We start from the raw sequence: 5,034 nt of genomic DNA, 5'->3' as shown, positions 1-5,034 counted from the left end.
CTGAGGTCGGATTTGAACTCAGGTACTCCTGAATCCAAGGCCGATGCTTTATCCACTAAGCCACCTAGCTGCCCCGATTTAATGTTCTTTTTGAGGGAACAGAAGGAGAGCTCAGGCAGTTTGCTGCTTCCTCTCTGCCGTCTTGGCTCTGCCTCCAAACTGGAGAATTCTTAATGAATATGAACTTAATATTAATAAGAGTATTATAAAATATAAATTTGATTACATGAATATAAAAAACTTTTGCAAATGTTCCTTTTTTAAGCTAAGTATAAAAAAGAATCTTACAAGAATGAAAATCTCTATGAAAATAAACCCATACTATTAATTTCAAAATGTAGATGTAATAGCATAGAAAACCTTATGTAACATTCGAATTGACATTATTTCTCTGAGTGAATTTAGAACATTTTGGATTTTTATATCTGAAATCCCCAACTTTCATATTGATATCTTGCTGTTTACTTCTGAATTTCTGCAAAATATGTCCTCATTTATGGCAATAGAAGCAGGTTCTTGAAATATGATAATTGTCTTGTACATTTTTATTCAGTTTAAATTTTTCTTGTTTTTCTTTAACCCCTTTATTTTCTCTGTTGGTCCTTTCATAATACAAATGCTTTGTAAGGTTACTAATTAAAGACAAAAGCAGATTAACAAAATGATCATGAACAAAATGAGCATATCTGGAATTTAAAGGGTTTTCTAAGGTTGGTTTGGGAGAATTACAGCAGGTCGAGTTAGAATTACAGCGTGGCTGGAGCAGGGCTGAGACTGGCTGGGACCTGGGTGAAGTGACTGGTTGCTCTGGTAACCGAGTAGAAGCTGGAAGTGCAGGTAGAGGAAGCCTCTGATGTGCAAGTTTAGGACCTGAGGAGGGTGGATTAGATCTTGTGACATCCCTAGCAGGAAGATCATGGGGCATGGCCATGGGAGGAGTAGGAAGTGGTACCAGGGGAGGGGGAGGAGGTGGGATCCTGAGAGGAGGAAGTGGTGTCCCAACCACCAGAAGAGATGCTGGAGGGGGCAGGACATGTCTCCCATGTGCTGCACAGCCTCAGCACTTACATTCCAACGTGGCAGCTTAGCAGGGGAGGGACCAGGGCAAATTTCTTTCTTTCTTTCTTTCTTTCTTTCTTTCTTTCTTTCTTTCTTTCTTTCTTTCTTTCTTTCTTTCTTTCTTTCTTTCTTTCTTTCTTTCTTTCTTTCTTTCTTTCTTTCTTTCTTTCTTTCTTTCTTTCTTTCTGCGGGGCAGTGGGGGTTAAGGAGAAAATTTTTAAGTTTGATGAAGAACAAGAAACAGCAAAGTCTCCAAGGTCTAGAAAATAGGTTTAGTGAGAGAAGGTACCTGTTTCACAATAAAGCCTGTCAGTCAGGGGTAGGACCTGAAAGACCCCAAATAGGGTCACCCAGCTGCTTTTATGTCCTTGGCAGAGCTGTAAAGTGTTTATACCCTATGAATTTTAGACCAACTCCTCCCATTGCTTCCCCATAGCATAATGCAAATGGTACAGAAATGAAAGATTTAACATGGTCACCAAGCCCAAGTCATGGGCATGGTCTTTAGTGATGGCAACAGGTTCAAACCAGTACCTGGCCATCAACCAATTTGGGGATCATCTCAGAGCTTTTTGCAGAAGTCTAATGCATAACATATCGAATACTGATTGGCTAATTCAGCTTGGGAGATACTATTTTAGTGCCCTGGTTCCACGATGGGAAGGGGATGGTCAAAAAACAAGTCCACAATAGGAACATGTTACACAATTTCTTTCTTACTTACTGCATTCGCTTAAGCCACTAAAGAATACTCAGAGTACATTGAGAGGAAGTTACATTGTATCTTAACCCAAGAGACTAGAGAACACTTAAACTTGAGTAAATCACCAGTTGTAGTCTATTATACTGATTACTATCACAATTGAATCACTGATATCGAAGGGTTGGGGAAAATCTCACTCACAATACATCCTTTTAAATTAAATGTCTGTAATTGTCATCTAATATTAACAAAATCCCCTCTGCTTCGTTGGTTTGAAGAAGGCACTATATAACGAGTTACATGTTTGTATACCATAAATAAAGGCAATAAGTGAGGTCTCATATTTAATCAATAATGGAAGCCCATAGATGCAAACCAATATATAGTTTGAAATTAAGGAGGAGATCAGATAAGGAAAAAAGCAATAGCAGAATTCAATTAAAGTAGTACCATAAGAAAAATTTAACTTACTAGGTAATTTTTGTATTGTAAAGGGAAAGAAAGCACAGTATTTCATTTTTTTTTTTTTTAAGAAAAGCTTTCTGTTCATGTTACTGGGCAACAAAACAGTGACCAGTCGCAGGGCACTATTCACTTACTAAATGGACTTACGGATGAAAAATGAAGTCATACAGCATTTGTACTCTTTGAAACCAGTTCTCCTTCTTGACTTTCTAAAGCAATGACGATGGTGACGAGCCGGGCGTCACCTGACCTGGCTGCCCGGCTTTGGGGACAGAAGGGAAGTCGTTGCAGCCGGAGGGGCACCTCAGAAGCCCGCGTCTCCTCCGCCAGAGCTGCCACCGCCCCCTGGCCGGTCAGACCCGCAGAAGCCCGCTTCCCCCTCTCCACTCTCCAGCGTCCCCCGCCCCGCCCAATGCCTTCGGAGAAGACCTCCAAGTGGCGCGGGACCTGGGAACAAAGAGTAGAAGAGGTGAGGCTTATTTGAGAGCAACATCCTAGGAAGATACGGGTGATAACAGAAAGATACAAGGGCGAGAAACAACTTCCTGTACTGGATAAAACCAAATTTCTTGTATCAGATCATGTCAACATGAGTGAGCTAATCGAAATAATTCAAAGGCACTTACAGCTGAATGCTAATCCAGCTTTCTTCTTGGTGAATAGACACAGCATGGTGAGAGTTTCAACACCTACTTCTGAAGTGTATGAAAGCGAGAACAGATGGATTCTTTTATATGGTATACCCCCCAGGATACATTTGGAAAGAAATCTTCAGTGTAAGACCTAGTACAAAGCTTCTATACTAGAATTTTTTTTAAGCCCTCACCCAGGAAAAAAAGGATGTTACCAACTGAGATTGATGAGTTCATCTAATCACAGTTCACCAAGATAGAAGCCTTACCTCCCACCTTAGGGGTTTTGAGTAAGTTCTCTCTTGTATTATATGCATATGTAATATGTAATAATACATGTTCAATTCCAAAAAGCATATGTAATACAGCTTTGGAAAACTCCTGTTCCACCTAGGATATCTTGTTTTTTAAGTTTTAGGTTTAAAAACATACCTTACAGTCTAAGTTGACAATAAAATGGACATTTGAATTGCTGTAGTGACTTTTTTTAAAAATAGGAATTTCAATTCCAGTGGTAACACCAGTCTGTGTTCATGGAAACTGCTAATTTTTATAGGAAGGTCTTTAAGTGTGTATCTTTAAGTAGGCTTGTCAAATGTCATATCTATTTTTAAAAATTCCATTTACTGGGGGCAGCTAGGTGGCGCAGTGAATAAAGCACCTGCCCGGGATTCAGGAGTACCTGAGTTCAAATCAGGCCTCAGACAATTGATTCTTACTAGCTGTGTGACCCTGTACAAGTCACTTAACCCTCATAGCCCTGCCAAAAAAAATTCCATTTACCATCAGTGATTGCAGCAAAACAGGGTAAATGGGGCGGGGGGGGGGGGGCAAAAATGTCCAGCTTATTCTGGAATAGATACATAGATTCCAAAAACAAACAACTTTCTTGCTGTTATTTGTTTTCTATATGGTCATACTGAGAAACTCCATGGATTCTATGGGTAAATTGGAGAATTTCTTTTAAATGCTTGCCTTCCAAAAAGTTCCTGAGAACACAGGGGATGTTTCTTATTATTATGGATTTGCTCTGATTTAGAGACTCTTAAACGAGTGACTATTGCATTAAACAGTTGCACCAGAATAAATCTCTTCTGATTCATTTAGAAAATATATTATCCTAGAACTTTGGAGCATTAAAATTCATTTTGCACTCCCTTGCACCTTTTGGGTTAAGTATGTAGTCTGATTTGTTATGTTTCAAGTGGAAAAGTAACTGCTTCACTAAAATACTTTATTAAAGCAATGACCATATTCTTTCACTAGTTTTCAAATATTTTCTGAAAGAACCACTTTGTTTGTACCAAAACACTTAAGTGTATTTATATACGGTTACCAGTAAAAAACTATTTGGTGGAAAGCAAACAGTTTTGTGGCACTTCACAAATTAACATGAAATAAAACACGGGGCAGCTAGGAGGTGCAGTGGATAGAGCACCAGCCCTGGAGTCAGGAGGACCTGAGTTAAAATCCAGGCTCAAACAGTTGACACTTACTAGCTGTGTGACCCTGGGCAAGTCACTTAACCCTCACTGGCCCACCCCCAAAAAAGATTGACAATGTCTGGCTTTGTTTTGTTTTTTCCTCTGAAACCATCTTGCTCATCATTTGTAATAGTACAATCAGTCAGAGCTGTTCTTAATCCAATTGGTTGTTCTTTTCCTGTTCCCTTTGGTTCCCTCCTGCCTTCTCAAACCTACACTGCTGGATTAGGAGGTGGTATTCACCTAAAAATAATTCCAAGAGCCAAGTCTTCAAAGATGTAGGAATTTATCACTCAGTGGGTTGTGGGGGATCCAAAGAGCAAAGGGAATTATCAGCACCTCTCAAAGCAAACTGCAGAAAAGATCAAAACCTTCAGGGCTGGACGTGAAGGCCCAAAGAAGCCTAATTTGGAATGACTGCCTTTCTCCACTGCTGCACCCAAATCCTCAAGGGAATGTGAGCAATTAGATGTCTGCAAGTTGAAGTCACTGGGAAGAACTGAGGGAGCTGGGCCTGCCTGAAAGACTAGCATCTGAAAAGGGTGTAGGGGTGAGTCTCCCAGTTGGAATTGGCCTTTCCCTCCTCACTGATCTCAGCACTTTATCTGACCCTTTCCTTTCTACTTATGAGAACACTGCATTTACAGGAACAACCACTAGGGTCAAATGTAGGCTCAGTGTAAGCTACTCA

General features: G+C 40.1%; 1 pseudogene; it reads left to right on the top strand.

Annotated features, from left to right (window-relative positions):
- The first annotated feature begins 2,639 nt into the window (after window positions 1-2,639).
- On the top strand, window positions 2,640-3,007 carry LOC122743548 (annotated as a pseudogene).
- Window positions 3,008-5,034: the final 2,027 nt, after the last annotated feature.

Source organism: Dromiciops gliroides, chromosome 2, assembly GCF_019393635.1.
Source record: "Dromiciops gliroides isolate mDroGli1 chromosome 2, mDroGli1.pri, whole genome shotgun sequence".
Lineage (NCBI taxonomy): Eukaryota > Metazoa > Chordata > Mammalia > Microbiotheria > Microbiotheriidae > Dromiciops > Dromiciops gliroides.
Note: the sequence above shows the minus strand (reverse complement) of the source record. Positions and strands in the feature narration are given on the sequence as shown.